The 21,806-nt window shown below is 33.7% G+C and overlaps 1 long non-coding RNA gene across 2 annotated transcripts in view; it reads right to left on the bottom strand.

Annotated features, from left to right (window-relative positions):
* Positions 1-21,503, bottom strand: part of LOC118167728 — a 67,424-nt gene extending 45,921 nt beyond the window's left edge. For both annotated transcript variants that reach the window (XR_004751243.1, XR_004751242.1), the window contains exon 1: positions 21,320-21,503. This is a non-coding gene — a long non-coding RNA (uncharacterized LOC118167728). The remainder of the gene's footprint in view (positions 1-21,319) is intronic.
* Positions 21,504-21,806: the final 303 nt, after the last annotated feature.

The raw sequence follows: 21,806 nt of genomic DNA, 5'->3' as shown, positions 1-21,806 counted from the left end.
TTTAGGTATGCATACACCTCGGGTATTATTTACTGAATAAAGCTCTGAATTCATTACATCTCATTTGAACTCACATTTAGTGAAAAGAGGACCAGTAAATTTTTCACCAAGAGGATACACCTCTATATTTCAAGCTTTCATAAATTTACTTTTAGTTATAAAGTAGAAAATGAAGTGTAGTTCCAATTTGAAATAAATGGACTATTGTTGGGGCTTTTCTTTAAAAGAGAAAAACAAAGAAACAAACAAACAAAATAAAATCCATTTATCCTTTGATGTTGTTCCTTTTTATCTTGACTAAATCTTTTTTTTTTTTTTTTTTTTTTTTTTTTTTTTTTATGTTCTGTACATCCTCTTCACAATCCTACTGGAATTCCACAGCTACTGCATTTACATCTATAGCACACTTGCAGAAATCCAAAAGGTCTATTTTCTTCCATTTAATGTAGCAAAAAGAAATCTTGCCTGAATACAAAACATATCTGTTTTGATTATGCAAACTGTTGTGTGTAATTTTGCATCTTCTTTTTATATCATCATGTCCATTGAATCCATTTTAAAGGGAAATCATTTTCTAGACTAAAATGTTATCCTAAGAGCAGCTCCACTTTTGCTGACATGATTATGATTAGGAAATGTAGATCACTGCATATGAATACATTAGAAAAGATTTTTTCTGATCTAAACTCTACAAGAGAACAAAATATTCCACAAATAAATAATCAAGCAGCTTGTATAAGTTTAAAAATAAGTCATGTATTGCAAAGTTTAAAAAAAAAAATGTAGCTAGTTTGATCTGAAAAATAACATATCTAATTTACAGCAGAGAGAATCCAGCAACATCATTTTTTTTAATTGGCTAGTAGAAGTGCTAAGGTGACAGGACTGAGAACAGGTAAATCATCTAGGAATAGAAATGCTCTAAGACAGAAAGCCAGCTGGTGTAGTGCTTCCTTTGTGTCAGTGATCCATGTTGCATTCTGTAATAGGGACTGTTCAGACAGTCTGTTGCACAGCTGTTCTTCCTTAGAAACAAACAGCCAGGTCTGTTAGTGGTATCACTCTGCAGGTATTATAATGACAGTAGGGTGGGATTTTTTTAGGTTTTGTTTTGTTTTTAGATTTTCTTTGAAGGTGGTATTCATCCCATTGAAGTAGAGCAGCATCATGGGGATATAAATAAAAGTTGTTTAATGTTGCCTTCCACTTTGGATTAAGTACATTTAATGTGGCTGTAGAGGGAAACTGTTGGAGGCTGTCTATATTTATATATATATATATATATATATTGCTGTTATTTTTGTGTATAGGAGACATGGGCTGATTATTTTGGTGATAACCGTTACTTAATATTAGAAATAATTCATTAAACACCTGCATCTTCACTAATGTATCTAAAGAGTTTGATTTTTCAAAGGCAAAATTTGGTTTCTGCTCCATGTACTGCTGCAGTGGTTCAAGGAGGTAGAGAATTCCCAAAAGACAGAGGCCATTATAATGCTTTTCAGATAGACTTACCAAGTGTATCTAGAAAAAGCTAGGATAAATATGTTCTCTGGTAAATATGTTACCATGCAATGGAATGATCAGGATAATGGACTGCCAGCTACTAGGGCAGATTTAGTCCAGTAGTCCAAATCTTTTTATTTTTAAAAAAATTGGCAACGTTCTACACTTTGAACACAGTAAAGTTATTTTCCTCCAAAGCATAGAATCAAATCATAAAGGATCATAAATATTTTTAAAGTCACAAATGAACTATGTCACACCACTAATTAGCTGATTCTTTTAAAAACAAACACAAAATTAATTATGCCTGCTAGCGAGAGATTTTTTCCCCCACATAGTCCTTATGGAAGGAATCTGGTGAAACAAATTGTGACGATGTTGAATAGTGGTATTCCAGGACTGGGTTGACACTGAAGTAGTCATAGCTTTCTGTAAAATAAAGCTTAAACTGACTTGTGGCTGGGGATGAAACAGGAATGTTGAGATAAAATGCAAGGTGAGGGGAACAATACTGAGTTTAAAATGCTCTGAAGGCAGAAATGCCTTAGATGTTATTAGGGCTGACAGGAGTTATGGAGTGGTGGACATTAAGAACTGCTTACCACAGTGCCACAGTGTCTACCAGCATTTATCCACAATTAGGAAAATCACTGTTTCCTGTAAGGCTCTTCTTTTTTTTTTTTTTTTTTTTTTTTTGGCTTCCCTGTCAGTAGTGTAGGCTGTGCAGCTTCATTGTGTTTCTTTTGCCTCATCAATTCTGGTGAAAATAAGGTGCCAAAGTGCCAAAGGACCCTGTGTGGCCTTGATGCCAGACCCAGACTTATGTCCAAGGCACTGCCGAGTGGAGGCCACTGCTCCTTTTTATCCAGTGCTCAGTAGGGAAGAACATGTAGATGCCACAGTCTAATCGAGCTAAATTGGAGGTGTTAGGACAAATGAGAAGTGTTGCCAGTACAAGCTGAACCAGTGCTTATCGTATGTTGTTACCCAGCAGGTATGCGTAACTTGTTGAATATCATTTTTGAGTGCTAGAATTTATACCACAATACAGACTGGTGTCTGGATGCAAATTCTGGGACTCAGTACTATGCTGACAAGCAACAATTTCTGAAGAGAAATACCAGATCCAACATATTAGAAAAGTGACTACAAATCCTCTCAGTTTCTGTCTTCAGGTGATATATGTACCTGTTCCCAGTTTCACTAAGCTACACTACCTCCAAAGCACCTCAGGATCCAGACCTAAGAACCAGAGTGAATGTCATGACTGAAAAATTAAAAATGTAGGAGATAGTAGGACTCTCAGTTATTATTATAGCAGATTTCTCTGCAAACATTTTAATTAAAACCAGATTGCTGTTTGAGAAAAAGTTGGAGGCTTTGAAGAATCATTTCCATGATCAAAATAAACAGCTGTTAGGTACGCCAACATGAAAAGAAGCCCCTTATTCTATTGCATTTATTATGATAAATTTTTTGGCAGAAACAGGACAACAAGGATACAATATCTAACATGGTGACAGTGCTAAATTGTCATTAGCCAGATAGGAGAAATCATTACTGTTACTTTCTGATGTGAGAAATTAGGGATTTAATCCAAAAACAAACTGAAGTCTGAAAGAGATTAATCAGTACATTAAAAAAGGAACTTAAGGTACAAAATATAAGGGTGACACTGATTTTCAGACTCAATCAAAAGAAGGTAGAATATTAGGGAAGTTTTGGAGGGTCATGTAGGATGGGAAGAAAAGGCTGTTGTTTTTTGTTGCTGTTGTTCTAAATGTTGTTTTAAAAAGAAAGTGTTGCTAGATGAATAGAATTATTTTTCTTTCCCAAGATGCCTACAAAAGTATGCATCCTTGTTTTAAGGCACCAGGCTGTTCACTAAGCAAATCAAAAGAGAGAACTGAATGTGTACCTGTGAAGGGATGCTGGTATCTAAAGAGAATGTTTATCTCAAAAACCCCCGATATTTAGGAATAGTTTAGACATTACATGCCTGTGGATTTAGTAAAAATTGAGAGGGAACTTTATCAGATAATGAGCTTTTGGCCATTCTCGGGCACACATCATGAAAGTCTGTAAAAGATACAACACTGCTTTCTCTGTAATTTTGCTAATTTAGTCTGGTATATAGTATACTTGTAACATTGTTTTTGGTTATTACTCCTACATCATTTAAATAAATAATAGTGATCCCATATATAAGAGGCAAAAACTATTGTTTTCTTCTCTATTTTCTCCCTTTCATACATGATTTGTACAATGATTATGAGCTGACCTAGTCTGACATGGGAACTGTATGAACTGCTTTCTGTTGGCTACATGGTTTTGGTAGAAGTAATAGAATGTATTGGGAACTAAAACTTCTGTGTTTATTGAGTTGGCTTCACAGTTGACTGGAGATGGATAAAGACTAGTACTCTTCTCTCTCAATACTTTGGGAATATTCTTATTATGTATATCAAGAATTAAATGTTTCTGAGGATAATTTTGATAGATGCTGTCATTTTTCATTTATTGTGTATTTGATTTATAACATGCAATGCCAAATAGACAGCAAAAATCTATAAAAAACAATCATCTAGTAGGTGATTTAATTAGTGCATTTATGTAGAAAATGTAATCTATGATAATTATCTATAATTATGTTTTCCTCACAATTTAAAGTAGGTTGTCTTTTTCAGTAGGGAACAACCATCTTTTTCATTTTTCACCACCTTCCATAGCATTGATTGCCTTTTTGGCAAGAAAGAATTCACTATTTGAACTAGAAAAAAAACACAAAGAATTACTGACTGTTTATAGTTATTGAGGAACAGAAACACTGAAGAGGAAAAGGTACAAACACGGAAGTCCAAAGGGGTATTTAATTTACAGCTATCAAATATAACAACAAGCAACGTAGATTATTAAAAAAAAATCTTCCCAATACTGAGATCTATCACTCACTAGTGTCCCATAGGAAACTGGTAAGAATCTTGTGTGTTTAATTCCTAACATGAAGCTGATGCTGCTGTTTAAATATCTGCTGGTTATAACACTTTTGGGGACACTTATCAAGGAGTTGGGAGAATTTGTAATTCGGTAGGGTACTGAGGTGGGTAGATCTGTGGGTAGAACATACAGAGGAAAAGTAGAGCTAGGTTGGAGTATTGCATATATCTGAGCATAATAATGCACTAGCACAGAGAGTGAGGAATTATTAAAATTCTGCAAGGAATCTGTGAGAAAATGTCAAAATATGAAGAGGCCTGCCCAGGAATAGCTATAAAAAGTCTGCATAAACACTCCAGAAATATATGCCCCAAATCCTGCATTCACAGATGTGTGGTTTGTAGAACATGTTATTGAATTCCTGTACTATGGGAAATGTAATGAATTTGTTATCAGAATAAAAAGCTAGAATATCACTGTTTTCTGCAGGTTTCACTTTGATATTTTCTATTGAATGGACTATTTATACATTCCCATTTATACATATCCCATCTGATATAATCAAAATTATTCCATTTGAATTTACTCCAATAATAATAGATTTTTTTTCCATATAACATGGCAATTCTCTCTCCTGAGGTATAGCCAGAGTCCTGTATATGAGCATATATCCACAATGTATCAGAGCTTCCCAGAGGGAACTAAAAGCTTTTGAGGCACTTACCCAATCAAGAAAGACAGTAACATAAAATATCTTCCATAATACAGTCCGTTAATTGTAGAATTAAACTAATACAAAAAGCAATTTAAACAAATAGTTACAACAAATGAAATAATTTCAAAACAAAATAATTTATTTTTTCTGTTTCCTGTTCAGAGACAAACATTTTGTGTTTTGTTCTGTTTCAGAAATCTTGTGATTTTTCTTTTTAGAGCTTTTCTAGGGTGAAAATGTATTTTCTCTTCTAAATAAGATGTCTGACTGGGTTGAGGAAGCATTATGCTCCAATGATCATCTTCATCCTTGACTTCTGCTTGATGTTTGTTATGAGGAGAGAAGTTGCTTAAATAGTTCTAGTGGTATAGTACACATTTATGGATGAGAGGTAAAGATAATTATGCAAATGCCATGGATGTAGCTTGAGTATTAGTATAACTGTACTGGAGATGTTATCAAGATATTAATATTAAAGGCATGCATTTTCTTTTAAATGTGGAATGCAACAATTTTGTATAGCAATGATGAATCTTGTATTGTTTGCTTTTAAAACTAGTACAGATCTAAACGGGGTAGGGATGGTACAAACATTCTTAGAGATTCAGTAAAACAGGGCAATCATAGGTTAACAAGAAGCTAGGCCTGTTAACATCTGCGTGGTTTCATTTACCTGTGTCAGTCAAGGACCAGCAGTCAATGAGACAGGCAAGTCAAGACCAGATAACTTTTAAAGCATTCCAAAATCCACACTGAGAAACTGTATTTGGCACAGTTTCACACCCACAGATTCCATGACCTGCACGACACCTCTATTACTCTGATGGTTCTCCTTTCTTCTCTGCCACTCAAGACAATGAGTCATAGCCACTCAAGACAACGGCCATGACAGCACACTCCCAACACCAATTCTTCACACTGATCTCTTTCTTGACACTGCCTCTAGACAGTGTCACTCAAGCTGAGGCTTCCCTCCTTTCCATCACTTTCCATTTCACAGCACAGAAGTATGACTTAGAATCCTACAAAATTGTTTACTGAGGAATATGCAACTTTTTCAATGAAAGGACCCAAGGAAAAAAAAAAAAATAGCATATGCTTTTCCAATAACATTCTTAGACAACAGGCAGATACAACTGATATCAGATTCAAGGAAATGCAGCTTAAAATGTAACTAAGTTGTGTTTATTTATTGGGGTGTTACTTTTCCAATATTAAGTAGCAGAATATTTCATCTGATGCTAATTCTATTAGTTAATATTTTGTGCACACAACTGATCTTATCTGTATGATTGCCAAAAAATGTTATATTCTAGCAGTTGGCATTTTAGGAAATAAAGGAACCTGATTTTGGAAGATGTAGGAGAGAATTTTAAAAAATTTGGAATAATGAAAGACAATGATCTGTAAAATCTTCATAGGGCTGTTTAAAATTGACATCCATTGTTCTGGATATGGGGTTGAGAGCAATGTTAAATAATACAGCTCTTGAAACAATTTCTCTGATCATCATAGAAAAGACTAATGCATGAAATTCACATTGGAAAAAGTAGAGATGTTATTCTAAACTACGAATTCCTAATTTTTGATTTATTCATTCATAACATCTGGGATGTCCAGCACCTCAATTCAATAAGAGTTAGAAATCTTATTTTCATTTCTAGCCTGAACTAACTCATGGCTGGTTTATGTCTGCTTGCTTTTTGATAACGTGGCTTAAGCAGTTCATTCTTTCTCCTGAAACCTGGCTGAAGAATTTATTGACAGCAATTAGACTCCCTCTAATTTTCAGCCTGTTAGAATAGACAAAACAGCAAGGTCTTTCTTCAGTCTTTGGGCAAGACAGGCTCACTCATCGTCTACTCATTTTACTAGCCTTTTCTTGCTCCTTTTCAGTTTGAATTTGGTATTTCTGAATGTTAGTGTCAAGAATCCTAAATGTATTTCACAAGTCTTTTATATGTATATGTATGTAGATAGATAGGTTCATACTAATTACATTATACAAATGTAATAGGGGAAATGAGATCCAACTCATATCCTACATTGGCTGACAGAGAATTTGAAACTCAAATATCATACTAATATCCCTTCTCCCCTCTACTTAATTCAGTCATTAGATATAAGAAACAGAAGCAGACCAAAGACAGTGGAAATCCTGCAATTCTCTTCATCTCTTTGAAGGCATATTTTTTGTACTTATGAATATCCATAAATATAGCTAGGTTCTATTTCATAATTTTATTTCTAAAATATCAGTTCAGTTCTCCATAAAAAATCAATATTGTGCAACTCATGTAATTGCATATAACAATAAATCACGCACCTTTTTCATAACACTTATTCCTACTCATTGAATATATAACTGTCAAGAAACAACTATGCCATCATATTTCAATTTCAGTAAAAAGATCTTATTTTATTGTGGCTTTCACTCATTCCCAGATGTCCTCCCTTTCTTGAAAGAGACAAGCCTGGGCGATGCCAGATTAAGATGAAATATCATCATCGCAACATATTAATTTTTCCTCGAAGATCTTAAAATAGCTTTTTCATGCTTTTGCTGGAACATTTTACATCTTGCTTGAAGGGAAAAAAATATGGATATGAAAATCATCATCATAACTCCAAACTGAGTGGTATATCCTGAAAATGTGGGTTGTGAATTTTAACTGCAGTGGCACAAACACTGTGCAGAAATAAACAAATATATACTGTTATACTGGAGAAAACATGTCCTTTTTGGAGGCTGCACCCTTTATACATAAGTAACAAGCTGAATGTAAATCAGTAATATTTTCTAGGCATATTTATGAGGGAAATGCAAATAAGGTAAAAAGACAAACATCTCTTATGCACATTTGAACATTATAGGCCTGTCTACTGAATCAGATATATATATATTTTTACTATATTTTTTTATATATGAGCAAAAATTTTGCATGTAAAAAACATTCAGCTGATATTAGTGAAGTTATTTTCATTGGTCTAAGATCTGAAAGTATCTACTTGTCTTAGTTCAAATGAGAGAACAGTATTAGACTAATAGAAAATTGTACAAAATAATACAAAACAACCATAGAGAAGTTTTAAAACAATTTAAAATGCAAGTAGAAAATTAGTGCTATATATTTTACAGGAAACTTTTAGGATATTTGCATGTGTACAAAATTAGGATATTTTTGTCCTTGTGTAATACTTTATGAAAAAAGCTTCAAAGTGAGCTTGTCATATAAAATAAGAGAAAAAGAGGATTTAAAAATTCTTTGTATTAATCAAGTACTTTGATTATCAGTCAAGATGATGGTGAGTTAGTAAAGTACTATTAAGGGAGTAACTAAATACCAGAAAGAAAGCAGGAAAAATACCTGTAAAGTCATCTAGGCAGAGAAACACAAAATTCAGCATAGGCTCTTTGTTTCAATGCTGAAGGTAGGAAGCATCTTATTTGGATTTTTATGATTTTTCTGCCATTCTGTGGTGGCAAAATAGTTCCCTTTTTATAGTAAGTCTCTTGAATTGTTTCTAAAATAAATAAATATATAAATAAAATAACTGGTTGCAGCTTCCTTTTTAAACATAAACACACTGTACCTTCCTACTGTGATGTGTTTCTCATGACATTCATGGCTTAGCACGCTTCCCAACATCTTCCTGCAGACCAGGGCTCTCAGTTGTTTATTCATGGAAATTCTGCCCTTCTTGGCCTTAATTGGGCCAGCACTTCACCTGGCCTATGCAGTTGAAATGGGGGACAGCTGAGAAGTTAATGTGCTGCAGTTTCCCAGTTTAAGTATTTGATGTGATCATTTCTGCAGAACACCTCAGATCACAATTAGCTTGTTATGGTCAAGTGCTTACAAGCACTTATTTATGACATCCAAAACAGACAATGTGGCTGCAAATGTTTATAGAAGCCAGGGATGAAGTGATGGAAGGAAAAAAAAAAGCATTCCTCATCTTACACTAGGGATACGTGACATGCATCTCTCTGTCACACTCATTTTTCTCTTTCCCTTATCAAGCTGATTTTATGTTCTTCCTGAAAATGTAACATTCTGGGCCATGAAGAGAGAAACTTCCCTGTGAGAAAGCTGTTGTCTGAAACTACCATCAGAGAACACTTTCAGGAGCACTCCCAAGGAGCCACCTACAGAACTGTGTTCATATTCCTGGCCTCAGTTCCTGTGGGACATGATGCTTAACTGATCAGCACCACTAAAAGTGGCAAAGAAGGAGGGAAGTATGAGAGGAAAGGAAAATACCACTTTTTCCTTTTGGTAGCAGTAATCTGTTATGTCAAAGTAATTGTCTTTGAGATGATAATCTTCTCTCTTATTACTCTGAGATAGCCATGTTTGTGAAAAGCGTATTTACATTTACAGTTCATCTGCTTTTTAAGTACTACCATAATTTGTGAGTGTTTTAAATTTTTGTAAAGTATCACAACTATAACATTGAATTTCAATAAAATAACATTTCAATAACATTGAAATTCAGTAAAATGTAATATTTAATAATTGAGCCAAAGCTGATAAGAAAAAACATTAGCAAATTTTGAGTGTAAGGGATTTTATGTGCCCTGAACCTTACATTAAACTTAGGCACATAACACAATGTATGCCATAAATTATTGGTCTAAAATTGTAGCATGTAGACAGAAGCTTTTACTCACCATAAGAGTTTCCTAGACTGGATCCAGATGTTGTGTTATGAAAGCAAGAACAATTGTAATGAATTTCTTGAAGGTGTATATTCCCTATAAATATGTGAGCCATTAGAATCTATTATATCAATGTCAGATCTTCTGTGCTACAGAGATGACCCTCCTTGCTACCACTGAGTTCACCTCCTTGCCATCACTGTCCAGTTTCTCTTGCCTTCTCCTTCTTACTATAAATAATGTCCTCCCACCAACCCATATGTCTGGCCAGGAGATACACATTTCATCAGCTGCTTTCAGCTGAGAGGTTGGTTAAAAGCCCAGCCAGGATGCACACCCTGCTTTTTATAACAGTACACATTGCTGCTAAATAGCTGGCATGCTAGAGAAACTGCTTTGCGGGCTGCATGAAGTCCCTGAGCCGTATGTTATGCAGGTCTGTTCTCCAACTTAGTTTTGTTTATATCTGTGTGTGTCAGTGGTAGGATGTGGAACTGCGATCTCTTTTCTTATTTAACTATATCAATATATTTCAAAGGCACAGGGCTTTTAAAATCATTATTACATTAGTATGTTAACATTTATTTTTAATATGAATATTTTTATATAGTAGTTAGTCATCTCAGAGTAAACAACAGATGTATACACCTATATTATGGTTTAGGACTGATGCTAGTACTAAACAACAATAACAAAACAGGTCAGAAACTTTAGTGATGAATAATGTGATGAAGAAGAAACACTCAAAGTTCAGTTCTGCTTCTTTTTTTTTTGTTTTGTTTTGTTTTGTTAAAAAAAAGACTGAGAAAGACCCATACGTCATTTCCAGGACATTCTAAAATGCAAAAATCACTGGTCATATATATAGTTGCTACTAAAAATAAAAGCTAATTTAGCACAGATTTGATTTTTATTACTTTTATTTCCCTCTGAGCATGCCTTCCCCTTCTTCTGGAGTAAACAAAAAATAAAAATTATTCCTACAGTATAGTGACTCCTTCTGCCATGAAAGTGCATATTCTTAGTCCTGAAGAAAAAGAAAGGCTTTTTATCATTTTAACCCCAATCTTTTTTGGTTCTAGAAGTCTAGAAGTCTAACTAATTCTCAAACCAATGCACAGCATTAGCTGTGGGGTATCAAGCATGAGTTGTTATAGTTGTTAAAACCTCCGCTACAGAACTTGAGTCACTCCAGTCATTGTCACTAGAAAACAGCAAAAGTATGACCCCAGTTCAAAGAAAGTAGTAGCAGGAGAAAGTAGTTGAGGCAGCGATTAATAGTATGGAGTTGACATGGATGGTTAAAGCACCTTCTAAGAAACCAGTGTAGGGCCAAAAGACTGATCTGGCCACCTCAGGGTGTTGAGAGACACATATACTGAAGCTTAACATATAAATAACAGTTTTTTTTTTCTTCTTCTTCATTTTTTCCTAGTTCATTGCAAATTGAAAATATTCCCATAAATTACTGTGTGGTAGTTTATCATCAACAAGGTAGTCATGAACAGTTATGACCCGAATTGTTTAATTGTGTGTATCAATTTTTTAAGCAGTGTAATTTAACACTCTGGAAAGTGTTTTCTTTTTTGTCTTCATAATCTCTAACAGAAATGTTATTTAACTTGAGTAGAGGCATCTCAGTGCAAGGGCAACTTGTTTATAATTGCACTGTTGTAGACGTGAAGGTTGGATATATAAAATACTATGTCTGATAAAATAGAAAAGGGAAGATTAGGAAAGTAGGAAAAAATGTAGTGTAGGAAAAATATGGTATAGGAAAAATAATGAATCAGTATTTCAGAAATTTTACTCTATCTGTGTGTATGTATAGATAACATTGGATTTGTTAGTTGACTAAGAGTGTATTGCAGACACTAAGAAACAAGTCCCATTGATCACCTTAGTGAGTTGTTCTCCTCACTATAAACAAGAAGTTTCAATTTTACTTTGCAACTAGCAGACCAAAATTTTATTTTAAAGCTGCAACCGAGTAATAGCAACTGAAATATGGTCTAAGAAGGAGATAGTAGGAAACCTTAGGTACTGAAAGATAAAAAAACACCTTATCAGTGGGATAAGGTGTTACAAACCTTGTTCATGTCATCTACTCCATAATAATTATCCATATTTGTATCTTTCTGAGTGGTACAATGCAGCATAAGTGTGTTAAAGGCAGTACTTGAAGAGGATGAGAAACATAAGTTCAGAGGGTAACTCGTTCATCTACACACACCCTTAACACCTCTCAAGTTGTCCAAGTGAGGGATGCTTACAGATAAGATGAAATGATTATGTAAAAGCAAGTCCTATCACACCGCAGCTGACTACAGAAAACTTGCAGCCTGGAACATGAACTAGCATACATTTAGATTAAGACTGGACCACAGAGATGTATATTTTCAGTAAGTGAACTCCATTTATATTTCATTTTCTAAAATACACTGTTGGTTGTGTAATTTTTTATTACAACTGTGTTCCTCACTAATGGTTTTCCCCTACATAGCCCTTACAGATATTCCAGGTTCCTTAAACACAGGAAAGCATTTATAGTTGTATCATTAATCTGATACATTGGTTAAAATAAAACTATCATTTATGACGAATGAAGAAAAAACCACTGTTCTTAGCAAACTGCAATATGGAGAAGCCATGCTTAAGCCTGTCAAGAAGGAGAAATGTTTCTAAATTGTGTGTAAGTATCAGAATCACAACATTCTCAATGTTTGCTGATGTTGTTTTGTTTTTTAGAATACACATCTGTTTCCAACTTTTGTGTAAAACAAATTCACAGAGTTCAGGACCATCTTACTGTCCTGACAGTACAAATTGTATACCATTTGGTAATTAGACTTCACAGCATTTCAGCTTTTTACTATTACTCTTGTACTCACTCATCCTCTCCCTGTTATTATTAACTGACTAGTTGAATTTCAGCTCAAATCAAGTTGCAATTTTTAAAATCTGGTAATATTTATGAACAATGAAATGCCATTCTGCCTCAGACACTGGATATGTATATGATATATGCTTACCACTGCAGACTAACAACAATTGTTGGCAAATTTATCAATTTCTGTGCAGCTCTTATCAGGAGAATATGCATGAGACAATTTAGAAAATGTAAAGTCAAATGCACATAGCCAATTTACTTCGTGATTTCATGAAGTCACCTTAGTTCTGTTGTAAAATGTTATAAATTTTCCCATTAATTTTTGAAAAGCTTACAATTCACTCTTCACCTGAGTACTTAATAACAAACTGGTGAAGAACAGGTCTTGAACTTTTTGAATTTGAGCTGATAGGTGACTTAAGCACTTTGGAGAATTATACTATATATGTTTAGGTTGATTTAAAATTTTGACAGGAATTTCTATAATGATTGAGAGCCTTTCAAGCTCTGTACACTGAAAAAAGACTACTGGAAATTGTAGAAAGTCAGAACCTTTGCAGGCAACACATCTTTAAATAAACATGGCTGTATTTCAAACTCAATCTGTAAAACATATTTTACTGTACTTTAGGTATATTGTTCCATTCCTATATTTCTTCTAACAGTCTATTTTATTTGAACATTGCTAATGAGATCTACATAGCCAATTTACATATATTTATACAGCTAATCCAAAGGAATTTCTGTCTTGCATGACTGTGCATATTACTAGAAAAGTTTGTTACAACCTGAATATTTATTTTGAAGCCAGGGATGCTACAGAGTTAAAGAAAGTTAAAAAAGTAATGGCACTGATGCTTATATAAAGGATATTTACAAAATTACTGGTTGCTACTACTAAATGTAAAGTCGACATTTTATATTTTTTTTCCAAAATAGGAAGGAATGCCATAATGATTGGTAATGATGATTAGCCAATCTGAGAACAGTTTTCCAGAATGAACATTGTTGTGGTTGCCAGTCTCACTTGGTGATTTACAAATTAAGGACAGGATAGCATTAAATTCACCTAACTTTAGCAGTCTAGAAGATGGTCCTGTATTCCAAGCTAACTGATGGGCTTCCTCTATGATGAACTCCAGAGTGCGTCTCATATCTCCTTAGACAGCTGTGGTAATTACCATCATGGAGGTACTTATTCCATTGATTGCAGGACAAACTCAGATTATGAATGCAGACAAAATGCCTCATTTTAATAATATAATTATTTGAAATAAACCTTTTCCTTTGAGTTATGCTTTCCACAATAATGTAAGCGTAGGCTTAACTAGTAACTCAGTAGTAGTCATATTTAAAACTGACTAAACTGGATGATGCATGTGCCTTAGGTTATATAGGTGCCCAAATATTTTGCTTGACCCTGGTTTGAATCTGTATGGTATGGACATACTTCCACATTCAGTTGTAGCTCTCTTAGCTGAAGTTTACCAACTTCATTTGCTTTCAGTAGCTGCCATCCAGTAGCTGCCATCCATCTCTTGTTGGAGCTGCTGCTGAGATTACTTTCTAGGCTATTAAAATTAAAATGAGCCAGCATAAACCATTGAAATAATAGATCTTTTTTGCTTGCTTGCTTTGCTAACCTAACTCACTTTGAAATAAATTAGGGAGTGGTCACACAAGCAATTTAACCAGTGGATCTGGCAAGGCAGTGTTCGCTGGCAAGAGGATGGCAACAAACAGTTGGGGGTTGGCTGGGGATGATAATCTCTTCAGCTGGTCCTGTGGGAGCAGTAATGCAGAAACAATTAGACAAAGCTCCCAACTGTATCTTCTTTTGAACAGCATCATTTGTTTTTGTCCAATTGTGTTCAGTTCCCTCATTTACCACCAGAAATTATTCTATGGTTTCCTATTTCTAATGTAAATGTAGGTAAAAGAAAGAACTTCATATTCTAAGTAAATAAACCTCACAGACTATGTGCCGCATTAGATCCATTTGTATTAAGAGTATAAAACTATAAGTAGTAAGGAAACAACCTTGCAGTTTGCAGGCTGATTTTTTTGCTAAAGTTTATTATAGGAACAGAATGCCTTAGAAATTCAAAATATTTTCTCTAGTGAGATATTATATGAGAATTCCTGGAGTTGACATTGACAAACAAAAAGAAAAGAAAAACAGGAAGAAAAATGCTATACCACTGCTTTGAAGCATAATCATCTTGGAAGCTGACAAGAAAAAAAAAAAGTATATGTTTTCTAATGCCTTAGATCTAACATGTCTAAATACTACAACTTACTCAGTAAATGGTGTGGTGATAAGCTTATTGCTGGCAAACTTGTTCAAAAAGAGAAAAATCTCTGCAGTTTGTAATTTGGTAATCTAGCTGTTTGACAATTATTACTGTTACTGTTAAAAGGAGTATAATCCATAGGCAAAGGAAAAAAAAAAAAAAAAAAAAAAAAGAGCAAGTATATTCTGCTTCACAGTCCTCTTTTGCCCTTATGAGTGTCATCTCATCTTGCTGTTTTATGAATTATGCAAAATTATATGGTCTTTATGTACCCCAATAATCCAAAAAGAAAATTTGTTGTTGAAGTGATTTTTGCTTTAAAGGATGTTTTTTCAGGTTTGCATGTTCATGAAACTCTATAAGCTAAGTTTTGCACGTGGCATTCTTGACATTTTAGATAGTTCACATTGTTTTTATATAACTGCATTTTTATATAACTGCAAGCTTAGATTTTTAAATAGTATTATTTAATATACAATATACAGACAAGTTTTATAACTGTTAATTAACATGTATATATGTTGGTCTACAAAATTAATTAATTAATATTATTGCCTTACACATTTTTGCAAAATGGTTGAATTTTTCAGACAGCATGGATAAGTTATTCAGAAAATCCGTAAACGGAATTCTACTTGACAGAGGTATGATGCCATTTTAAGAGGATGACTCACTTTACACTTGGAAGATCATTACCTTTTTCTATCACATATTTAAGAATATTTTAATAATTGTATCTAATCACAAAGAAAAAGTGAGCCAAGAGTTTATTCAAAGTAATATTGAAAAAAAATTACTAAATGTTTTGAATTTATTTATTCTGGAGAAATTTCATGGTACTTTCTACCATTCTTTTATGATATACATTTTGAACTATTTCTAATTAATGTGAGCAGTCAGAGTACCACACTCTTTTCTCACTGTGGTGACTAGCCTTCGCTGGTAATTGAATGGTAGCCTTAAACAAGGTGAGGTCATGAAGCTTATTTATCTGACACGGTGAATTCTATGCCCGTGTAAGAGGGAAAAAGGATGTTTTTTTGCCCTCAGGGTATTAGTCATGGTCCATAGGTTCGTGGGAAAAATGTAGGAAGTCTCCAAAGTGTGTTCCTATTATTTCAATTTTTCTTAGACTTCATTTGAATCCCAAAGTGAATTTGCTATTATTCCTTTGAAAGGTGCATAGGAGGGTACCAACAGTCTTTGAGGAGCAACACCTGCAGTTGCATTCAAAGGCATGACTTTTCCAAGCAGTTTCTGAGCTGCTCGGTATTGTCTCAGGAAGGATAAAGGCCTAGGTTTTTTACCTGACTGGCAGAAGCATTCCACCACCAATAGAACTCTAAACATTGTTTTAGAAGTAATGAGTCCTGCTGGTTTCATCCTGCAAGACCTTGAAATCCCACAGGGCAATGTGGTTAGAAATAAAACAGAAGGCTGAGGCTTTTAATGAGTTTCCTATCCACAGATGCCATCAAGCTTTTATACTATTCATTTTATTTCTACAGCTTCAACAAAGGATCCCAGTGTTGTGGGCAATACTCTGAAAAGTGCAGTTCACAAACTTGGCAGAAATCTAGACTAGACAATAAAAGATCATTGAAAGAAGTAAAAGAAAAAACAAAATAATAAAAAAATGAACTCAAATATGGGATACTTTACTCACAAAAAGTGAACATAGCACAATTCAGACAAACTGAACTGCTTGAAGCATAGAATGAGGATATGAGTGCAAGTTTCTATGATGTTACAGAGTTTATGATGACAAAGAAAAGTGAACTGAATAGGGCCAGTGAGAGGTCAGTGTGCATTTTGGGAATGTCCTTCGTGCAACACTAAATTGACCATTCTCAACCTCTTCACTGTATGTGGATCTTAACTATTTGAAGTCTTCTGTATAGTCAGAGAAAATGAAAGATGTTAATGAAGAAGCAGTTTCTTTCCTTATAAGAAGATGAGGGTAAAAACATCTGTGGCTGCATTAAGGGATATGTATGTTTGGGTTTGCGAGACACTATATTTCATTTTACATTTTGCACATTTCACCTCTCATTCTTTCAACTCTTTGACTTCTGCCTGTGGAGCTCCAGGTCCGGATTGGATAGTATTATGCAGGCTGTTCTTGCTTCAACCCTAGTAAAATACAGAGAATTTTGTTATTCTAAGAGTAAACAGACTACACAAGTTGAAAAAACTTGCCTTTTATTATATCCTTTTATCCCTTGTTCAAATATAAATGAAAATTGGGAAACACATAAATATTTTATTTTCTGTAGTTTCGTCCTGCAGCTGTGATGAACAAGTTCATGTTGAAAACTCTTGTGAGAATGGTTCAAATCAGTTCAAAAGCCAGAAATGGCTTAGACTGTAACTGCACCCCATTTTACAAAAAGAACTACTTTTCTAAGGTTTCCAGCACAATTTTGCAGTCTTGGGAGCTTTCACTGAAAGAATATATATCTGCTATAAACCCAATATCCATCAAGAACCGTTTTCCAGCTATTTTGAGTTGTGCACTTCACTGGGTTTTAGATGGAGAAACTATTGATTACATATAAAAAATAAACATTTCTTAAAACAATAACAGAACTCCTCAGGTGTATGCAGTTCTTGTAGTCTAGATTTTAAGATTTGTCTTTGTTTTAGTCTTCATTGTTAGAAGAAAAGATACAATCTGCAAAAACCTTTCCAAGCTGTGGAGAACTAGCAGAACAAATTATAGGTAGTCAGAATCCTTTTATCTTCATCTCTAAATCCTGAAAATGGTATTTACTTCATATCTGGATTCACATCTGTAATTTCAGCTATAGACTGTAAACACTGAGTCAGGTTCAGCCTGTGGACTTGGTTATGGCCAAGTAGGCTGAAATGGAGAATAGTTCAAATGTCTTATGTGTACATTCTAAGATTTTCCCAGAGCTCTCAGAAGCACTTACAAAATCAGTATTTCCAGCTCCACATTTTGGTACTTCTGAGATCTGAACATCTCTCTTTATGTCCTCTGGTAGTATGTTACACTAATTACCTGTACAATGTTTGAGTTTTATTATTTAATATTGAAGGGAAAGTTCCCTTCCATCCTAATGCTGTCTTTGAATTTTTTTTATTTATTTTTATTTTTTTTAATGCATCATGCATTACTTGTGATGCTGTCATAACAATTGCATTTAGAAGTGAAAGAAATGGCTTTTTAAGAATATATATGTACATGTATAATACATAATTGCATATGCATACATATACATATGGACATAATCATATACATGATTACTGTTAGCAGATGTCATTTGTACAGAACAAAATAATATAAGATTATAGTGTTTTACCTTTTTAATTAAACTTTTAAACTGATTGTAAATTAAGTCAAATAGTGTATAACATGTAATGCTACAACTAATGATTAACTAGACATCCACTGATAGTTCCCAATATTTGTTATCTATTATAGTTTTGTAAATAAAATTGAAATTACTTAATCACCAATTGACATATTAAATACATAGCCTGCAACTACACATTCTTACCACTTATACCTAAATGTTTACTCCCACATTCCCCTCTGTAAGACCCAGTTCAACGCCTTTTGAAATTAATTGGCACTTTTACAATGACATTGTGGCATTTCTCAAATCTGAACATTTCTCTTAGTATTTGACTAACAATGAGCAAATCACGCTTACTGATTGTAGCATCTAGTTTCATACCAAAGTCTTAAATTAGATTCCAGTCCTGTAACTGAATCTACAGCAGCATATGTGTCTGCTCAGCACTCCAGTCATTTCAAGTAGGCTCTGGTTTGGTATGGGAACCAGAGCACAACATTTGTTTTTGACAGTTTGAAATTCTAAATGCTTCTATAGTGCCTGCTATAGAAATAGAACTTGGCTAATATCCTGAAAAACAAAAACAAAAACAAACAAACAAACAAATAATATTTTGTAATAGGAATGAAGGAATATAAATATTAAATGAAGAATTGTAAATGGATGTCTTGCTCAGTTTAAATTTATATAGCTGTTTATGTCAAAGCCACTTAATTATTTTTTTTGTCTTTTAGTACAGTTCACATTGAAAAAATATATTAAAGAAGGTAGAATTAATGTTTTTTAAAAACATATGTTGAAAAATCCTTTTTTTTTCTAGTTACATTTAAGTGCTAACTAGTATTTTCAATACTTACCACAAGATATAGAACAGCATGTGCTTTCTATTTATATTGGTTACCAATCTCAATATTCAGAGGAAGAGCGTATAAAGTTAACAAGCAATTATTTGGCAAATTAGTACTCAACAACCCTGAGTAAATAGGAAGTTTGAAACCTATCTGTTATACAGCTACTTTAATTTGCATAGCACACTGGTGTGTTTGCTTTGCAAATACTTTGCAATGAATCATCATTTGTACTATACAGTCCAAAGAAAAGCAATCAAAATTCACAGCAAGACAATGAAATTAATTATAACTGTTGAATTCTGTGGTGGTAATTCCTCCTCATGCAGGAAGATTAATTGCATTGCACTTTCCTTGCACTCCACTAAATGATCTGATGAATGTATAATCATTTACAGATTTCTCAAATGCTGAAAATTGATTACCTTTGATTAGCTCTGATCTGCACAAAGAGCTCTGACAGAGTATCAGTGAAACATTACAACATTACAGACAAAGTAACAAATGATTTAATTACCAGTGTGCTTATTAATGTTAGATTCCCTGCAGTGATCCTGGCAAATCAGGGGCCTGTAATAGACCTGTGGGTTTCACTGAATTCCATTAGGGTTTAAATAATATTTCTCACTATTTCTCCAATCCTTCTTTTCATGGCTTCTTAATAACTCTAATTAATTCTAATTTGCACAAAAATCCATTGCATCTCCATAAACTTTTAATTAGATGTAGAGTAAGATAAGTCACTTCTTTCAGAGACTGGGGAAAATGCAAGCTGCAGCTATATATGCTTCCAAATAAGTTTTTCATTAACAAAATATATTTCTCTATAAAGCTATTTAATGAAAGTTTAGAACTAATTTTGAATTAGGCATGTGGTCCAGCTATACACTTTTAGCTGCAAACATAATAACAGTTGCTCAAACATGAAGTGAGTGAAAAAAAACAGGATGGTAAAATGTTTAGCTAACTAAATGGTAAACATCATTTTAATACTTTTTAATGTATTGCCAATATATACATTCACTCATTTTGTTAATTGTGGTAGATAAAACACTCTGATTAAGCAGCTACACTGTATGCTGAAAGGCTATTTGAAGATGAAATAGCGAGGGAACACTAGCCCAGTTACAGACCATGCTGAATGTTGTTGGCACAAACAAATCAGGCTTTTCTACTTGTTCCTACATGAACACTTAGATCACTTCAGATTGGCAGCTTCTTTGGTTTTCCCTGGTTTTATGTCATTATATATGACATTAAATTATTATGAAGCAATGACAATGAAAACCCAGATGATCAGAGAAGTCAAACAGAGCTCAAATTAAGCTCTGTTTCTGCAAGTGTTTCTTAGAGAAAAAAAGTAAATGTAGGTAATTAAAAGCTTATTTAGCACTGAAGTACTAATACATAGACAACTTATAATAATATTTTTGTATTTCAGTTGCATAGTAAAGGAGTGACTGTAATACTGCAGGTGTTACTTTGTCATTCCTAATGCACAAGATGGAAAACTTAAAAAATAGAAATATTCAGCCCCCAGTGTGGATGATTACATTTATTACATTCACTGCTGTCAGCAGCTGAAAAGCTATCCATCACACTGAAACAGTGATGAGAGTCAGAAGTCTCTTTTTGTGGAGAAATATTGAAGTCAGATTGTTGATGTCAAAAGTCAAACTCTAGTTCAGCTATCTGTTTTATGAATCTGACTGAGACACATTGTGCCTGTGTTCAAACTGATATCTAGCAGAGCTCATTTTAGCAAATGTGTGATTTAGAAGTCAGAAAAACATTCATACCAGCAAAATATTAAGAGGAAACTGATAGGGCACTCAACTGCTTTTATATTTAAATAGCACATCATTTAATAATAATATATCATTTATTTTTCACTGATGGTTAAAAACTTATTATGTATGATAAAATGACAGTATTGTACTTACATACAGTAGTCACAAAAATATTTTATAAATTCACAAATACAATTCAAATATGACTACTTTTACCACGCCAACCTAGACTTTTCTGTTGGCATCAGAATATTATTTTTTCAACTGATTTTGGATATGCACACACACACACATTCATATATGAGGAACAATACATTCAACTAGTTTCAAAAGGCAAGCAGAAGACTTACATGGAGGTATACAGACATAAGGATGAAGCAGTACGTATACAATAGCTGAGTGAGAAAATCCAGTGTAGACATGATGAGAAAAAAAAAAAAGAAAAAAAAAAAAAGGAATGTTTTAAGCCCTTAACGGCTGAGTACATGCTCACCATTGGAATTGTCTGTCTTTACCGACAGTAGTTACCATGCGCTGTACTTCGATAGCATAAATAGGATTCTTAGAAAAGCAGTACTGAATACAAATGTCTAACATAGTGTATTTTCAACTCTGTCTAATTCTTCAGGTCTGAGTTCCAAAAAGCTGAACTAAACCAGCTGCCTCCTTTCATTTCATTAGAATTTTTGAAACAGAATTTTACAAATAATTGTGATCAAAGCAAATTCTGGTTAATAAATTTTACTAATTTTACTCCAATTGTACTAAAATTAAATCAAGAAATGTACTCACACGCTTGGGGAGTACTACTTAATATGAGTATCTTCGGCGGTTTAC

Source organism: Oxyura jamaicensis, chromosome 5 (genome assembly GCF_011077185.1).
Source record: "Oxyura jamaicensis isolate SHBP4307 breed ruddy duck chromosome 5, BPBGC_Ojam_1.0, whole genome shotgun sequence".
Classification (NCBI taxonomy): Eukaryota; Metazoa; Chordata; class Aves; order Anseriformes; family Anatidae; genus Oxyura; species Oxyura jamaicensis.
This window is presented reverse-complemented; position numbering and strand designations above follow the sequence as displayed.